We start from the raw sequence: 20,076 nt of genomic DNA, 5'->3' as shown, positions 1-20,076 counted from the left end.
TATGAAACTCATTTCTAGTCATGTATAATCATTTCCTAGTATGAATGTCAATGATTTATTGAGTAATTATTATTTGTCAAACAGTATTCTAAGTGCTTACATATTCTTTGAATTCTCAGTATAACCGTATGAGGTAGGTATCATTATTGCCTTTATTTCTAAATTAGTAATTAAGAAAGCAGAGGTTAATTTGCTCAAGAATACCCTGCTAGGAAATTTCAGAATTAGGGTTTACAGAGCTCTTGTGTTAACCACCATGTCATACCCAGTATTTAGGGCTGCCTTAACCTCTCATTCACCAATCATTTTTGTTCAAATGCCTGCTGCCTAGTGAATAGAAATCTTCAAACCAGGATAACTGTATCTGCCCATGTGTATGAAGACTCTCCAGTAGTACAGAGCATGGATAGTTTTAAGGGACTCAATTCCACATTCTTAACTTTAATTTCTTTTGTAAAAAATATTTATTTATCTGCTGCTCCAGGTCTGTGGGATGCGGATTCTAGTTCCCTGACCAGGAACTGAAGCCGGGACCCCTGCTTGGGAGCACAGAGTCTTAGCCACTGGACCACCAGGGAAGTCCCTCAGCTTTCATTCTTACACATTGCTAAAATTTATGTGCTGAAAATATGCTTTCAATCGCTTTTCCATACCCCCCCCTTTTTTTTTTTGTTTTTAACAATTTCCATTTTCCCATTTAACATAAGAAAGTCTTTCTTCTCACAAATTCCACGTCATACTGTGGTGCGTTGACTTCAGTTGCACAAAACATGGAAAATTAAAAGCCTGTGTGAGTGCTGAGAAAGGGAATGACCATGATGACTGGAGAACAACAGTGTCACCTGCTAGAGCACTAACAATAATTTAAATGGCTTTAGTTCAGATTTCAGCTGGAAGGAGGCCGAGGTGCAGTTTTCTTCAGTCCTCTGCAATCCAGGTTTATCTGACACCAGCGGCCTCACCATGTCGCCTAAGTTAGACACTAAGGAGACAAAGTTATATACCTGAGGGGCGCCCGTGGGGAAGTCTGTGCCACGTCTGTCCTGGCCCCCAAGCTCGGCCCCATGGGTCTGTCGCTGGTGATTGGAAGGGTCTGAGGACTCCAGTGAAACCGATCGTTCAGAACAGACAGGCCCAGATTGAGGTGGTACTTTCTGTGTCTATCCTGATCATCAGAGCCTTTAAGGAGCAACCAAAAGACAGAAAGAAGCAGAAAAATAGTAAGCACAGTGGAAACATCACTTTTGATGAGGTCATCCACATTGCCCAGCAGATGTAACACCAATCTTTAGCTACAGAATACTCTGGAACTATTAAAGAGATCCTGGGGACTGCCAGGTCTGTGGGGTCTGATGTGGATGGCAGTCATCCTCATGACATCATAATGAATGACAGGAGTGGTGTGGTGGAATGCCCAGCTGGTTAAGAGCTGCAAAGGAACAGAATTCAATAAAGGGTTATTTGACAACCAATAGGAAGAAAAAATACTTTAAGGAACAGATCATCACATGGTTTTTGGCATATAGTTGAAAGCAGTTCAAGGAACTGAGTAACAGGGCTACAGCAAATCCCTTCAGCTCCCATCTACTTACTTCTGTGAATAAACTGCTTCAGCAGTTATAAGAACAGTATCAAACTCATGATTAGGGTTGGGGTGAAACTCAGTATTACCCTATAATACTCATTCCCAAATCCACTGGGGAAAAAAGCCCCTTCCATTTTGCTAACAGACATGTTTTATTTTTATGCTTAAAAATAGTTATCAATTTGTAATATAGCCATGTTTGATCAGTTGTGTACTGCTAACAATTTTAGTGACAACTCCATCCAGAGACAAAACTAGGACCTTAGAGTTAACAGAAAGCAAAATTATGTAAATATATAGTTGTAAAAAATGATGCAGTCATCAATACAAATTTTTCAAGTATGAAATATGCAATAAAATAGCAGTCTGTGGGAGCAATGGAAATATGGAAATGAAAACATGAGTTCAAGAAGAAGGAACAATGTAAATTTTCTGGCTGTTTAAGAATAGCTAGGTCACATATATTTTAAATGAATAATGTTGGGTAAAAAAAGTACTATGAGATTTAGACTCTTTGGGGTAACTTTAAAAGAGTGAGCTAACAGCTTTATTTTAAAATATCATGAATTGCATGCAATATGCTGGAAATGATGTTCTGCAAATGTACATTGAAAAATTACAGGTGGCAACATAAAAATATAGGAAAGATGCAAATTTTTAAAAATTCTTTCAGGGAGGTATGTGAACAGAAAGTTTGAAGCCCACTAATCTTGAAGCTGCAAAAGATCTCCCCCTGGGTACTTAAAATTTGGTCCAAGTAATCATTAACAGTACCATTTTACATATTAAAAACATGGTTGCTGTGTAAAATAAAATGCCCTTAGTCACTGCTCTTTGCCCTGGATTTTCAGCAAATGCTAGCAAATGAGAACTGAATATACCACTTTAAATTGTCACGGGTATTTTTCCTGTGCTAGTCTAGCATCTCTAAAGAGGGCTACTGCGTGTAACTATGTCCACCATACTGCGTATGTTTTAGGAAAACAATAAAACAAAACATAGCTTTTAAGATAAATGTGCCAGAAGATTTTCCTGTCATTTTTCTACCAATATAAGCCTAGTCTATGAGCTCCTTAGGCTAAATATTTTCCAAACCCAAATTTAGGACCCATGATCTGATATGTGAAAGTGTCCTTTAAACAGGCAGCTTACTGGAAATCAGATTTCCTAAAAATCCAGGGACTCAGATCAAAATAAGTAGGTATGATCCACAGCACATCTACTATTTCAAAGTGAAAGTCTTATAACTTTTTCTAGTACCAAACTTGGATTCTAGAAAGCATGGATTCTTATTTTATTCTGCTACTGATCCTCAATAAATCTTCTCTGGGCTTCATTTTCTTCATGTGTAAAAGAAGTGGGATTGCTTACTTATTTTTTGTTCCTTTTCTGTGCAGAAGATTTTTTTCCTTCATTCATTCAACAAGCTTTTACTGAGCACCTGCCATGTACTAGATTCAAAGATGAATGAGATAAAGTAAGTCCCTTCCCTTAAGGTGCTTCCAGGCTATGAGGACATTGAGACTGTTAATTTGTTTACAGATAATTACAACACAGACTGATAAATGCTGTAACAGAGGAGTGTGGAAAGGCATAGATAGCAATGGCTCAGTGGAGGGAAGTGTCAAGTTAATGAAGACTTCATGCAGAACCAAACTCTGAAATGTGTCATTTGGTCCATCTCATGCTTTAAATTTTTTTAAATTTTCATTCCTTTTAGTTATTTTTCTTCTTTTAATTTATTTTTAATTGGAGGATAATTACAAAGTTGTGTTGGTTTCTGCCATACTACTAGAATTACCCAGAAGTATACATATGTCCCCTCTCCCTTGAGCCTCCCTCCCACCCCCTCATAAATTTCCTTTACTTTTGAAGATGTAACAATACATCCATATAATATAAAATTCAAAATGTATAAAAAGGCATGCTATGAAAAGTTTCCCTGTATCTTCCCTTCACCAGCCTAGTTTCTCTCCTCCAACACAATCAGGACTGCCAATTTCTTGTATATTCTTCCAAAGATTTTAATCATGTCTTAAAAGAATGAGTGTAAGATAATCAAGTAAAAAAAGACGGAGGGAGCATTGCGACAAAGGGAACAAGCAGAGCTTGTGGGGGAGTTGGGCCTTTGGGGCTGCAGGGCAGTGCTTTGAGGGCTCTTTGCATGTTAAGTTCGGATCTGATCATGAAGCATTAGGACAGCCACCCATGCTGAGCAGAGATGGTGCCTGATTAAAATAATGATTTAGAAAGAGCACTCTGGCAGAAACGGGGAGAACAGATTGGAGAGAGGTGAGATGAATGAGGGAGACCAGTTAGGAGGCAATTGTAATAATCCAAGGAAGTACTGATGAGAAACTAAGGCAGGACAGAATCAGTCAGCATTGGAAAGGGGGCCAACATGGAGTTATTAAGGAAGAAGGATGAACAGCATTACTGGATCAATTGGATTCTGATGGATTTAATTCCTGTCTGTTTTCACCTAAGAATTGCCTGAGTCAAGTTCTAAGAATAATTAGACATAATTATACACACACAGAGAAGGCACTGGCGACCCACTCCTGTACTCTTGCCTGGAAAACCCCATGGGCAGAGGAGCCTGGTAGGCTGCAGTCCATGAAGTCACGAATAGTTGGACATGACTAGAGACTTCACTTTCACTTTTCAGTTTCATGCATTGGAGAAGGAAATGGCAACCCAATCCAGTGTTCTTGCCTGGAGAATCCCAGGGATGGGGGAGCCTGGTGGGCTGCCATCTATGGGGTTGCACAGAGTTGGACACGACTGACGTGACTTAGCAGCAGCAGCATACACACACACACACACACCCCACTGAAGCAGTCACCAGGGTGCTCCATATTGTCTTAGATGTTAATCTCAGTGAGGTGGAGATGTCCAAGCTTCCCAGGTCAAATTTCATTCTTATCCCTGGGCTTTCCTGGTGGCTCACTGGTAAAGAATTCGCTTACCAATGCAGGTAGCCAGGAGTTTGATCCTTGGTCATGGGAAGACCCCACGTGCTACGAGGCAACTAAGCCCATGTGCCAAAACTATTGAGCCTGTACTCTAGAGCCTGAGAACTGCAACTACTGAGCCCATGTGCCGTAGAGCCTGTGCTCTGCAACAAGAAAAGCCACTGCAATGAGAAGACCGAGCACTGCAATTAGAGAGTAGCCCCTGCTCACCTCAACTAGAGAGAAAACAAAAAATCTTTGCAGCAACAAAGACCCAACACAGGCAAAAATTAAATAAATAATGAATTTATTTTTTTTTAAAAAATTCTTATACTACTCTGTCATCAGAAAAATCCTCTGTAAACATACTCTCCTCTGAACAGCCCCTTCACTTTCTACTAATAATTCTGAGGGAAACCTGGTGTTCCCTGAGGATACTGTGTTCCCTGCAGCCCTCGTGAGTGGTGGCCAGTTTTCTTTGACCTCATGCACCACTGGGTGAGAAGGTGATCCAGGTGTTCCAAGACATTGTCTCTTTCTTGCCCTCCCCCAACAGCGTCACTGGACTTCATGCTCTGAAGCTCGCCTCCAGACCTCTAGCTGTGGTCTCCTCCTGTCCTCCTGGTCGTTCCCCCACATTCTTCAGAGATTTCAGCACCAGGATTACTGTCTGTCTCTCCCATTCTCCTGTCATTATTCTTGGTGATTTCAATATCCACACGGCTGGTACATCCAATCTCATGGACTCTATTCCTCAACCTCTTTACCTCCAGTGATCTTTTCTTCTGCCACTCCACTCCACCCAACACCCCCCACAGTTATCCTTGTCATTTTTAATAACTGCCTCCTCTCAATTATCTCAGTGTAGAGCGTTTTACTTCTACATCCAGCTCATGCCCTCAGCTCAAAAAATTCTTCCACTCTACCAGGCGCTTTGTTCATCTGACCCTATTGCCTTTTTGCTGTTTATTTCCATCCCTCAGGTCCTCATTCTCTCCTTACCTAGCTTAAATTTCATGGTTCTGCATTATAATTACTCCTTTAAATCCGCTGTTAACCTCTTTCAACCTTTTATTGGTTCCATTATATCATCCTTAAAAAAATCCCGACTCTAGGAATAGTCCTGTCTCTACCTTCTCTGTTTCTGCTCTTAAGAATCTAAATATACCTCAAGAAAAAAATTGATTATGCTGACATCAGACCTTAAGTTGACTCTTACTGCTGATTGTCGATTCTTTTGTATTTTCCTAGTCTATTTATTTGACTCTCCCAGGGCTATTTCTTTCATGAAACTTCATCACCTTCCCCCTATTTCATTGACCATTACTCTCAGACAAATATAAGCAGCAACAGGAACTGTCACCATCCAACGCCCCTCCTTGCATCTGTTCCCATATGCCATCTTTTCCTTCTATTGCAGTGAGTGCGCTGTCCAGTCTCTGCCTACCATCCCCTTCACTGGTGCACTGGATTCCTGTCCCCGCTACTCCCATGGTTACCTCACTGTCTTCCTATACGTTCAATTTTTTTTTCTCTCTGTTGAATCATTCTCATTAATGAACAAACAACACTTTTAAAAACATTACCCCCTTGACTTCATATTTCCTCCAACTACCACCTCATTCTTTTGCTTCCCTTTACAGAAAAAATTCCTAAAAATAATTGTCTGTGCCCAGCATCTCCACATCTTTACCTCCCTCTTGAATCAGCCTTTAATCGGGCCTACATTCAGTCATGGGTGCAGGTAGCTCTTGAGTTACTTATTATGGCTTTTCACCAAAGAGAGATGAGAATTGGATGTATTCCAGAAAATTCTGAGAAGAGACTTTGTTTCAGCTTGGTTGATGTGCCTACTCCTTGAACCAATCACTGTGTTATGAGAAATGTGGTCACATAGCTTAGTCTAGATCATAGACTAACATATTCTGCCAGAGGCAGAGTTACCATGATTGGCAGTTCCAGTGGAACCACACGGAGTAAATGAGGAGCAGTTAAGGAGTGGTGCTCTTACCAAAGAGAAAGGGACGCAGGATAAACGTAAAAAACAGATACCCTAATAAAGTTCCAAAGGTGGAATAGGAACCTGGAACTGGGTGGCAGACAAATCCTAGAAGGATGACTGCAGTATAATTTAGATCACAGTTTATTCCATAACAAAGCAGAGTGGGTGAAATAAATTTCAATAAATTTCATGCCTTATCTGATTATTTGAGCTTCCTTGCTGGCTCAGTGGCAAAGAATCTGCGTGCCGGTGCAGGAGATGAGGGTTTCATCCCCAAATAGGGAACATCCCCTGGAGTAGGAAATGGCAACCCATTCCAGGATTCTTGTCTGGAAAATCCCATGGACAGAGGAGCTGGTGGGTTACAGTCCGTAGGGTCACAAAAGAGTCCAACACAAGTTAAAGATTAAACAACAATCCAACCATCTATAAAATATAAATAATAAAAATAATTTAAAAAGTACTTTTCTAAAATAATATTAGGCAAAGTCTCTATAAAGCAAAACTTAGAAAAAGAATCTAGCTGTTGTTGCAAACTGGCAACACATCCAAATCAGAGCAAGACAATAATTTCTACTGATCATTGTCATAAGAAATAAAGTTTTAAGTTCAGCACACTTTAAATTTAGCACACTTCTTGCAAACCCAGAGTAGGAAATAAAAAACACGAACACATTCTAAAATATTCAAACAAAAATAGCCTTAAGAAAAAAAAATAAGCGTTTGAAGTTATATGTGTACAGAAAGTTTTGCTATCTCATTTGTTTAGTGTAGTAACTGTTGACAAAATGCCTTTTGTCTCAACTATATAAAACAAAACAAAACAAACGAAATAAAATAGGAAAAAAAAAACCTGCTGGAGATTTTGAGACACTAAAGTTCTCAGAACTGCTGTTCGCATTTATGTAATATGATGAACTATTTATAATCCCAGCATTTTCAGAATTCAACATATTTAAATGTTGCTACCTGATTTTACAAGCCAAGAGATTTAAAGCTAGAACTGCAAGCAATATGGATAGAATAGTCAAACCCAGACCAGATGGCTCTTTAATGCTTTTTAAGTAGGCTGGTGGTAACATCGTGTTATCTGAGGACCCAAAATAGCTCTTCAAAAATCTCTCTCTTATCTAAGAGACTTGGTGCCTGAAACCCCACCTTTAGCAATTGGGGAAGGTTAGAGGATATATCCTGGAGGAGGGAATGGCAACCCACTCCAGTGTTCTTGCCTGGAGAATGAGTCCCCATGGACAGAGGAGACTGGCAGACTGCAAGTCCATGGGGTCACAAAGAGTCGGACACAACTGAGTGACTAAGCTCACACGCACCCTCCTGTACTTAGTTGCTCAGTCATGTCCGACTCTTTGCGACCCCATGGACTGTCTCCCACCAGTCAACTCTGTCCATGGGGATTCTCCAGCCAAGAATACAGGAGTGCGTTGCCATGCCCTCCCCAGGGGATCTTCCCGAACCCAGTTCTCCCGCATTGCAGGTGGATTCTTTACCATCTGAGCCACCAGGGAAGCCCTAAAGTTATATTATTATGCCCCTCCTCCCAAGCTTTCTGATCCAATCTTTAAAGGCCTGGGGGCATGCTGATTTTCAATTGTAGAGCAAATTTCATCATCTTTTCACAAGGGTTTTAGACTGAGTGACAACCTTCTGATGTCCCTGTGGGTCTAGCAATATTCACCAATTTCTACTTCTGATTACATCAATATTTTCCTTCCAAAAGCTGACATTCAAACTCAAAATGTGCTCCAGTAATATGGTTCTGGGTTTTTACTTCTTCAAGCTTCTTTCTGCTTGCAAATTTATTTGTTAGAAACTAGAACTTAGATGCAATAAAAATAACTGTACTCTCCAGAAAGATAAAATAGATCTGAAGCTACATGCAACAGGGAAGTATTTATAACAAAGTCAGTTTACAGGAATTATTCATAACAAAGATAGTTTAAAGATGTATTTAGCTGAGTAGCATATATCTGCCTTAGGTAATAGTTGGGAGAGGCTTTTAAGTTCTTTAAAGAGTTTTGAAGCCAAATGAGTGGTAGAAGTCAATGCTACTATCACCCAAAAGGCCAAAGCTAAAAAAACAATCATGGTACCATTGAGCATTCACTCACAGGAGCTTCCAATTTATCAGGTGATGTATGGTTTATCTGATTAATACTCTCCAACAACCTGCTCTGAATACAGCACCACACCCTCCCTCTTTGTTTGCAAGAGTTCTTAGCTGTGAGTGAATCGAATGCTGGCTAGAATCAAGCCCACCTTCTCCCAGGGGAGAGTCCACTGTCTGTCTTCTCTACAGAGGCCTGAATAGAAATAAATCAACCATTCAATATGCCTACTCAGTTGAAAGCCTATTCCCTGAGGGCTGACCTCAATCCCACAGTGAATGGGGAACCAATTAGCATATCACGGATCCCAGAGTACCAGGCATTGTCTGGTAAACAAAAAGAAATTAGAAACACAGGAGTGGGACACAAAAGCAGAGACAAATTAATGCTCTATGTGTGTTAATGTTTATCTTTGCTTAAATAAAGATTTTTGAGACAAGTGGTCAGCCATCTGTAAATAAATGTCTAGTTAGATGGTGGGGTGGAGGCAGTATTGTTCATTCAATAGAACACTCAAGATTTAGATTTCACAGGTGAGCTTTAGAATCATTAAAAATAAAGATGACTTCCTCCTGCCATTAAACTCTTATTACCTATTGGTTTTGCTTTTAGTTAGGGCTCTATTAAATTGTATTTATATGTTTAGCTGTTTACTCTGTTAAACAGACAAAAAAATGAGACGACAGGAATCAACAGTGGTTAGCGGAACAAGCTAAATGATTAGATGAAGGTCAGCAAAGCTCAGAACGTGGAAAAGTCTACAGGATAGATGACATGTATTTTCCAATAAATAAAGTACAAGAAAAAGTAAAAAAAGAGGAAAGAGAAATCTATAAAAGAGACATAAGAGACATATTGACCTCATGCAATGTGTGGACCTTGTTTGGATCTTGCCGTAAATACATAAATGTTTAAAACATTATGAGACAATTGAGGATATTTGAATACTGGACATTTGATTAAATAAAGCCTTTATACTGAATATACATAGTTATACTGAATATATATAGTTAAAATGATATGATGTCTAGGATTTGTTTTGAAATATGCAAGGTTATTGATTGTCCATGGTTAATAATTCAGGTTGAGAGATAGATACATGGAGATTCTTTATATTGCCATCTCTTCTTTTATGTTTGACATTATCCATAATAAAACTTTTTTTTAAATCAGCAAGATATGAATAATAAAACAGAAACTATTCTTGTTAGAAATACACTACAGTACTTCTACATGTTCTTATTTAAGGACACTGTAAAAGTCCAATCAAAGTTCATAAACATATAAGCTCTTTTGTGAATGAATAAGCATAAAGCACTTGAAATGCTGCTATATACACTACATGATAAGTGTTCAATAATTGTGTTAAAGGTAGTAGGTCTAAATCTTGGCTTGTAAATGCAAGCATTTAAGAAAGAACGTATTTTTCTATAGCAGAATAAATCTCTTTTTCAATTCCACTTTCTACCTAGGGTGGTAGAAAAACAAATTATCAGTCAACTGTAAGATCTGCCCAAATTTTCACCTGTATTTTACCTAAATTGCAGAGGCATCTATAGAACCAGGTGCTGGAGTCGGGGGCATGGGGTGGGGGTAGGGGGAGTTTGTCTGAACCTTTACATCTTCTGTTCACACTTAGCATTTTCTGAGACATCCACCATTGCATAGGACTCTCCATCCTTGGGCTGGGTGGATCTCTAATCTTCTACCAGGCCATTCTAAGTTCTTGGAACTCATACTGCTGCTCACCACAATGGGCCGTCCTTGAGACTCACCAAGGCCATTTTGCTTGGGGTTTTCCTACTTTCTGAGGCTCTACCTGGGAGACCAGACACCGATCTCTTCTTTTGAACCTCACAAACCTAGTTGGGGTCTTGCCCAGTTTCATTCTCCTCTACTGTACCCCAGTCCAGACGGAGCCTAGGGAGCTGGTGCAGGGCCTCCTTTTCTCAGGACCCATTAAAACAATTTCTCTATCATTTCCATTCAACACAGCCTTCGTCTGCAGCCTGGGAAGCACTTGCTTTTTATCAGCTGTATTCCCTTACATAATTTTTTGGGCTCAAGTGCTGGAAAGGTGTGTTTTTCCTACTTTCTCCTATCATATTCCCTCTCTGAAGCAATGCTTGGAGAGAGAGTTAACTGATTACAGAGAGAAAGGAAATAGTGACGGGGGAATGTGTCCATAAGTATTTCAATTATTTTTCTTTCCATTCCAACAATGCATGAATGGAAAAAGTACACAGCTGAGTTCCTTAACCTTTTCAAAGTCCCATAATGAGTTAAGACAGCCTTGGCTATGATTCAGAACATCCAGAATGAGAATCAGATTGGGTGGGCGCCCTTGACTCAGTCCCCAAAAGAACAAATGAACTCTCCAAAGTGGGCTTACAGGTTCAAAAGAGATTCACCCCTTCAATGTTTTCCAAAAATCTATCCCAAGAGAACTAGTGAAAGCTAACAAGCTCAGACCCAGAGAAATGTGGCCAGATAGCATCCACCAATTGTTGCACTTCAAATCTAGGATGAAGGTTCAAGTTTGCAGGAAAATCTTTTTTTTTTTTTGCTAACAAAAGAGAAGCTAGGAAAAGTAAAATTTGTGTTTTTAGTCCTGAGTCGTCCCCTCCCACTGTACATTTGGAAATCATGCCAGGCTGGTGGTTTCACTTATTCACCTAACTGTTCAGGCATTCAGTAAACACGTGTATCATTGTGCCAGGCACTGTGCTAGGAACCCATTCGCAACTAAGACTGAGGCCATTGGGAGATCACGTATCTTCAATATGTATTGGGTTTTGTTTCCTGATCCAAATTGACCAATCCGTGGAAATGAATTTGAATAAAACATTAAGCCAATGTTCTGGCCAGAAACATCAGTTATTATGGGCTAAGGAATGTGTAGTTAGGACATGTGTGACTAAGGATGAAAAACACTAACAGTGGCTTTCAGCTGAACGGAAGGGACTAGAATGAAAAGGCCCTTTATTAGCAGCGTGATGGGAGTGCATTGTGCATCTGACTGTCAGGTTAAATGCCGCTGCGTTATTACTGGTCTAATGAATTTTAAAAGTACCATTCTAACGCAAATCCGGTGAGCAACAAAGATAAAGAAATTCTGCAACCACAGCTGAAAACATTGCCACCTCCAGGGAAGTTTATAAACCAGCCTACTACTCAGGCTGGATTATGCTTGGGCCCATTAACCACTCACTCCTCAAAACAAACATCTCTTTGAACCCAAGTTAAGGGCCAAGAGAAAAAGCACTAATTGTAATCTAACAGTTGAGGGACCAGAAGGTCATGTATTCATTCCCCTTACTTCACAGCCTCACATATTCCCAGAATTTCCAGCTCACTGAAAGAAATTAATCACTTTGCCATTATATGCTATGCATTTTCTCTTCCAATATGATAAGCTGATACTTGCTTTGTTCAGTTTCTATTAATTAGTGATAATGATGGGGCTTATAGCCAGTTGAATTAGGTCACTGGTTAAAAAGAAAGGTCTTTATAGAAATTACTGGTTTTTTTTTTTTGCTATGGCATAATGCTATTATTTTTTAAACAGTTAAGAGGTCAAAGCTATTTCCATAAGACATTTAAACAAAGTGGCTGTTCAGGTAGGCTTTCATCTGAGGATTGGTGACTTTGAAAAATTCAGTACATAAAAGAAAAACAAGAAATGCCCTTTCTCAAATACTTAAACTATAGCAGAAGGATCACCCCTATTTTATAGACACACTTTGCTTCAAACCTCACTTTTGAGATGAAAACCATGTCTATGCAAGTTTACATACAGAAAAGTATGCGTGAAGAAAGAAACAGCTTCTTTGACTATGAGCCATAAAACTCCTCTGTATGGTGTGTGTGAGTAGTGGGGACCCATGTCCCCGGATGCACCAGTGGAACCACAGATGCCTGATGACAGGGAGAGGGTTTGCTGACTCAGGGTCTTCCTCTCTCCCCAACATTAGGCACCTGCCACAGTCCCAGAGCTTCACTTCAGGTCCAGCTGGGTAATTTTTAGGTAACTCTATACATAGCATTAGCAATAAACACTATAATCATAGCCTTCAATCCAATGACTAAATGCAATAGATTATTTTGTTTTCCATTTTTCCAATTAGCTCAGCTTTATGGCTGTCTTCTATTTTTGCACTTGGCTATTCTTTCCTTGTAAAAGCAGCAAATCTACCTCCAGCTTCATCATCTCCATATTTTTGACTAGTAATTACAAACGTCTAATGAAAGTGGTCTTATAGTGTCTTAAACACTTTTTTTAAAAAAGTATTTCCAGGTTTAACTGGAGGAAGATTAGACTCTGTGACTTTCTTCTTTCTTCCGAATCTATTTGTAGTGTCGGAAAAGGGTTAACATTCTGGTTTTCCAACGTATGCACTATATACCTCTTCCCCATCTTTCTAAATCTTTGTAAACTGAAGGAGCACCAAAACCCACATTTATATTATATCTGATGATGAGTAAGGCCTTACTTGGTTGTGTCTTCATCACCTGCAGTTCCTAGATCTTCTCAGTGTAGTTGGCTGGTAGTTTTCTCATACTGCTTTAGGGTTGGTGATGCATAGGAACCTTTATTCCAATGGCCGGAATAGGAATTCTGGCTACCTGAAGGTTAACGCTAAACTCCTTTCTCATCATCCGTATGGAAGTAATCAGATACCCCTATCTTCCACAAACTCCAGCCTGCCACAGTATGCCACCTGGTCTCTTTTTTATGAGTTAGTTTGAACAACCTGGGTTAAAAGAGATTCAGTCAGCCAATGGATCCATTGCTGAGGGTGGTATAATTATTTCTCCCCACTTCCCCACATCTGTCATTGCATCTGGCCCTGTCAAGTTTCAAGTGAATAAAGAAATGAGATACAGGAGACACAAAAATGGCTTTGAATTTGTGGCAAAGCAGACTTGCCAAGATCCTCTGTTTACTAAAAGATTTATCCACCAAGTTATGGACATAGATGTGCAACCTTAGTCTCTGTGATAGGAACAAGCCCTGTCCATGACTTATAACACAGAGGAAGCCTGATGGGCACACCCTTTGGAGGGTGGCAGCTCAAAGAAAAGATAGAGAAAGAGACGGAGTCAGGTATGCTTAGTTACATCACCTAATTCACTGATCAGGAGGAAGCGTATTGAGTTCTTTTCTTCTGAATGGTGAAATGGAGATTCTTTTCTCTTTATGAACAGAGGCAACAAAGCATGCACCCCTAGCACAGTCACAAATGGTGCCAGAGTCCAGGCAAAGGAGTGTTTGGTTGAGTTGCCCAGGCTTCCTTGCCAAGATGGGTTTGTCTGGGCCCCATGGGTAAGAAGGGGGCAGAGCCACAAATGGATCCTCTCTGGCTATTCTCCTGGCCAATGTGTCTTGCCAGTGCCTAGATGTTGTTCCTTCTCTCTCTTTCTCCCAAGCTAAGCTTGTAGAACTCACGGAGACCTCAGCCAAGATGATTCTTTCTCAGGGAATAATCTCAAACTTTCAAGGATAGTTTTAACCATCTCAGTTCTCACTCTCCCACCCCAATTCAAAGACTGAACCAAGAATTTCTGGAGCAGACCCTGCATCCCTGAGCCAAACCTGATGGATAGGCTATGGTCAAGATGCCAGACAGAGGTAGGCGGTCTAAACTCCTGTTCTGACCCTGCTCCTTCCAGATGTTGCTAGAAGTAGCCTAAACTGAAAATGATGATGATGATGATGATGATGATGATGATAAGCTTCTTAGTTTTACCTGTACAGTACTGTACTTCTCCTTATTATCCAAACATCATTCACGTTTTCTTGATAGTTTTAGAAGTCAACTATCATTGGAACCAGAAATTGTTTCTCTTTCCAAAAGAAAGGCAAATTGAAAACTGAGAGGAACATATTTTCAGAGAAGTAAATCATGCTTGTAATCTCAAGATTTCCTTTTTAACCTATTTAGTTATAAAGTTGGCTGTATGTGTATTTATAGATATATAATATTTACATTGAATTAGACAGGGTTCTTCGTAAAAGCAACAGAATGCATTCTGGCTAGTTTAAGAGAAATATCCCTTTAAAAAAGATATCAAAGGATGTTGAGGGGCTCGTTGGGTACCAGAAGCTAGGCCATCAACAATAAGACTCAAACCACACTCCAGGGGATTCTCCAGTGAAGACACTAGAGCTCACACCGTAAGGGATATATAAGATGTGAGGAACACAGCCATGACTGCCCTTTTAGTGCGAGATGTTTCTAAAACCACCCTCACCAATAGCTCCATTCTTTACTATTGAATTTCAGTTTCCTCACTTCTAAATGAAAGATTTGCATGAATAGGACTGAGTCAATATCACATGTCTGAACCCTAGCGGCAAGGAAGGCTAGAAGAGTAACTTGCGGAAGAGAGGCTTACAATGTGGAAATTTTCCAAGCAAAGAAAGAGTGGTTCAGATGCTGTGTGACCACAAGCATAAATAGTGTTGACTTCATCCACCCCTTGATTGTTCAACAGTGATCATATACCCCTCCTCTAAACTTACATTTCCCAACTCTTCATTTGAAGCGCCAGACATGCTCCTCTTCTTCATACCATTGTTGTTGTTATTTAGTTGCCAAGTCATGTCGAACTCTTTGCATTCCCATGGACTGTAGCCCACCAGGATCCTTCATCCATGGGATTTCCCAAGCAAGAATAGTGGAGTGAGTTGCCAATTCCTTCTCCAGAGGATCTTCCAGACTCAAGGAGTGAACCCGCGTCTCCTGCATTGGCAGGCAGATTCTTTATCACTGAGCCACCAAGAAAGCTCTTCTTCATGCCATACCCTTCCTCTAATAAGCAGGGTTTGTCTGCAACTGACCCCAAAACTATACTCAAGAATCCTCTCCCCTCTTCCCTTTCCTCCCCTGAATGACTACATATTTCCCTGCTTTAGTGAGCTTGTTAATGCAAAGACTGTTAATTTTTTCTATTGTTATTACCTTGAGATTTGAGAGGAGTGGAATTAATTCTGGAATTCAATAACAATAAAGTCAGAGGTAAGATTAGCACACAAAATTGTATGCACATGTTTTTATATATTTACTAGAGATGGGTCACAGACTTGGCTCTAATATTTCTAGTAGTCAAAAGAAAGAAATCTAATTGGTTATGAGATTTAGAATGCCCTATAAGATAAAGCAAAAGGAAAACTATATGTTCCACAGAAGACTAGTTTTCCTCGATTTTGAGTCTCCTACAGACAAAATGTCTTCATAATATTCCTATTGAAATATTTACATATAAGATTTTCACATCACTGTTCATGATAGGGTATCTTAAAATCTAGTTTTTCTGGGAAAAAACTACAACAAAGCAAAATAACCCAGTATCAGTATGTCATTCTCAAAACTTAATCTAAGGGCAAGATCTGAACTCTAAATAGATGTGTTTAACATGGTATCCTGGAAATTCTTGAATTTCAGGGAGGTGCTTTCAGAGCTGCCCTGTTAAGGGCAGCAGGATTGAGTTAGAAGGATCTTGAATTTTGTTATCATCTGTTATCTTTTAAATGTATTTTGGGTTTAACTTGCTAATGTTTTTGTTGAGGATTTTTGTAAAAAAAGATAAACAATTAGTAATATTTTAATACAATTTTGCTCAAATATTGCATGGGACAAACATATTTAAAAACTATTTTTCATTTATGTAACATTCAAATTTAAGCTAGAATTCTGTATTTTTACCTGTCAACCTTACCCAAATGAGGCTTGGCCAAAGAAGTGAGAAGTATAAGGCAGTGACATCAGTGTATTCTATCAGATACTTAAGGAAGAACAATACTAACTTTACACAATGTCTACCAGAAAATAAAAGAGAAGGTAATACAACCCAACTCACTTTATAAGGCCAGCATCATTCAGACAAAGCTATTACAATGAACCAATATTCCTCATCAGCATAGATGCTAAAATCCTCAACATAAACATTAGCAAGTTAAACCCAAAATACGTTAAAAAGATAACAGATGATAACAAAGGACTGTATATTATATGATTTATATGAAATATCCAGAACAGGGAAACCCATGAAGACAGAAGAAAAAAATTAGTATTGCTGGGGTTCAGAGAAAAAGGAGAATGGAGAATGATTGCTAGTGGGTATGAGGTTTCTTTGGGGGGGTGATGACTCATTGGAAAAGACTCTGATGCTGGGAGGGATTGGGGGCAGGAGGAGAAGGGGATGACAGAGGATGAGATGGCTGGATGGCATCACCAACTCGATGGACATGGGTTTGAGTGAACTCCAGGAGTTGGCAATGGACAGGGAGGCCCGGCGTGCTGTGATTCTTGGAGTCACAAAGAGTCGGACACGACTGAGTGACTGAAATGAATTGTTCATCTGAAATTAGAACTTAAGAGAATTGAAAACATGTACTGGTACATGGATGTTCTAGTAGCATTATGATTAATAGCTAAACTGTGGAAACAATTCAGATGTCTATCAACTGACAAATGATAAGCAAAACGTGTATTCATACAATGCAATATTATCAGTCATAAGAAGGAAGGAAAGTACTGATTCACACCATCACATAAAAGAAACTTAAAAACATTACACTAAGGTAAAATAAATCAGACACAAAGGACTGTATATTATATGATTTATATGAAATCTCCAGAACAGGGAAACCCATGAAGACAGAAGAAAAAAATTAGTATTGCTGGGATCCAGAGAAAAAGGAGAATGGAGAATGATTGCTAGTGGATATAAGGTTTCTTTGGGGGGGTGATGAAAATATTCTGGAATTCAATAGTGGTGATAGTTCCACTTTGTAAATATACTGAAAACTATTGCACTGCACACTTAAAAAGTATAAATTTTATCTCAATAAAATATATAATAAGAATCTTAACTGGGCATCATCCTGTATTATTTGTTTAATCTGGATGCATTTAATGGGTGAAACAACTTACATACTTCTGTATTCTAGCTGGAAGGGACTCTGGGAAATATTGCTTTGAGGCCCATAATGTAAAAAACTATCAAAATGTAGAGAGGATGTTTGAAACATGTTGAAGAGTCTCAAATGACAGATGTTTACCACAGATGCTGAAGTAAAATTGCCTGCATTGGAATGTCATTTCCGCCACATACAGGCTGTGAGACTAGAGAAGGTTATGTAGCCATCTGTGTTAGTCTCTCCTGCATACAATTTGTCAGTACTGGCACTGCAGTTGTTTACTAACAGGTCTTCCTGTTGGCTTCTCTGGTGACTCAGATGCTAAAGAATCTGCCTGCCATGCAGGAGACCTGAGTTCAATCCCTAGGTCGGGAAGATCCCCTAGAGAAGGAAATGGCTACCCACTCCAGTATTTTTGCCTGGAGAATCCCATGGACAGAGCAGTCCATGGAATGGCAAAGAGTCAGACACGACTGAGCAACTAACACTTTCACTTCTGGTTTACTCTGGTGTTCTTCCCTGTGATCTTTGTTCAACAGAACAACCAGAGGGATCCTTTTAAAACATGTTAGATTGTGTCACTTCTTTGCTCAAAACTCTTCAAGAGTATCCCCAGATTACTGAGAGTAAAAAGACTGGAAGACAGGGACTCATATGAGGTAGAACTTTTGGGAATGGAACCAAAGTTGAGCAGAACAAGGACAAGAGAGATTAAAGGAAAGAGAAGTACAGATAAAAGTGGTGGAGGGGAAGGAGCCAGGAGATCTCAGAAAACAAACTGTGATATTTCCTAAACTCTGTATGAAAAATAAGTAAACAAATGGAATAGGGAGTTTCATGATGTTAGAAAGGCTATCTCAAACTAATATTAAATAAAACTGAGCCACAGAAAGGACTTGCAATCACATTCTAAGCAAAGCTATTACAAGTACAAAAAGTCTAAGGAATAGGAAAATTTTTTACAGTCAAGAAATTTAGTGATTTTTTAAAAAAAATTAAAGCTGTAACCTATTTTTTAAAAGCAGGCTAAAATACATAAAGAACAGAACAGAATATAAGACATGAAATAACAACACAAATTAGAATTAGCAAAACACAAAAATGATATGAAAGAATTCAGTATGAAAAATGAAATAAAAAATTATTTTAGACATGAAGTCTAAACTAGAAAGAATATAGAAGCAAATGAATACAATCAATGATGTCGTTAGAAGTTGAAGGGGAAAAAGAGAAAAAAGGTTAAAAATAAAAAGATGAAGAAGAAAAAGTGCAAATGCTTGAAACAGGCAAAAAAGATCTATACTAATAACAGATCTTAGACTGTGGTCTTGAAATATTATTTCAAGAAACCAGGGCTTCTTGGTCTTGTAGATCAGGCTGATTTCAGGTGTGAGGAAGAAAATGTATAAAAAGAGCCTGGACCAGTCATTCCATAAAACAAGGATGCTGGTTATCAAAGACTACAGGATCATATCAAAAAGACTTGGAGCCAACTCAAAGAGGTCCCTACTAGCCAAAAATGGAATGATTTAAGCTTCAGTAATGATAATAATGTCTATAAATTGCAGCACATTAAATATATATGAATTGTAGAACAGTATGAGGTTTAAAAAAAAAAATGGAACTGTCATGTGTGCATGCTAAGTCACTTCAGTCATGTCTGACTCTTTGCAACCCTATAAACTATGGCCTGCAAGGCTCCTCTATCCATGGGAATTTTCCAGGCAAGAATACTGGAGTGGGTTACCATGCCCTTCTCCAGGGGATCCTCCCGGCCCAGGGATTGAACCTGTGTTTCCTGCACTGCACGTGGATTCTTTACCACTGAGCCACCAGGGAAGCTCGGAATTGCCATATGACCCAGCAATTCCACTCCTAGGTTCGGTTCAGTTCAGTTGCTCAGTCATGTCCGACCCTGAGACTCCATGGACTGCAGCATGCCAGGCTTCCCTGTCTATCACCAACTCCTGGAGTTTGGTCAAACTCATGTCCATCAAGTCGGTGATGCCATCCAACCCTTTCATCCTCTGTCGTCCCCTTCTCCTCCTGCCTTCAATCTTTCCCAGCATCAGAGTCATTTCCAATTAGGCAGTTCTTCACATCAGGTGGCCAAAGTATTAGAGTTTCAGCTTCAGCATCAGTCCTTCCAATGAATATTCAGGACTGATTTCCTTTAGGATTGACTGGTTTGATCTCCTTGCAGTCCAAGGGACTCTCAAGAGTCTTCTCCAACACCACAGTTCAAAAGTATTAATTCTTCAGCACTCAGCTTTCTTTATAGTCCAGTTCTCACATCCATACATGACTACTGGAAAAACCATAGCTTTGACTAGACAGACCTTTGTCGGCACACACATACACACACACATATATAATGGAATGCTACTTAATCATAAAAAAGAATGAAATTTTACCATTTGTAACAATATGGATGAACCTGGAGGCTATTATGCTAAGTGAAATATGTCAGACAGAAAAAGACAAAT

At 39.3% G+C, this 20,076-nt stretch overlaps 1 pseudogene; it reads left to right on the top strand.

Annotated features, from left to right (window-relative positions):
• The first annotated feature begins 440 nt into the window (after positions 1 to 440).
• On the top strand, positions 441 to 2,034 carry LOC133244373 (large ribosomal subunit protein uL11-like; annotated as a pseudogene).
• The last annotated feature ends 18,042 nt before the right edge of the window (positions 2,035 to 20,076 follow it).

The sequence above is a fragment of the Bos javanicus genome, chromosome 3, assembly GCF_032452875.1.
Source record: "Bos javanicus breed banteng chromosome 3, ARS-OSU_banteng_1.0, whole genome shotgun sequence".
In the NCBI taxonomy this organism is placed as follows: Eukaryota; Metazoa; Chordata; class Mammalia; order Artiodactyla; family Bovidae; genus Bos; species Bos javanicus.
The sequence above is the reverse complement of the archived record's forward strand: the minus strand, read 5'-3'. Positions and strand labels throughout refer to the sequence as shown.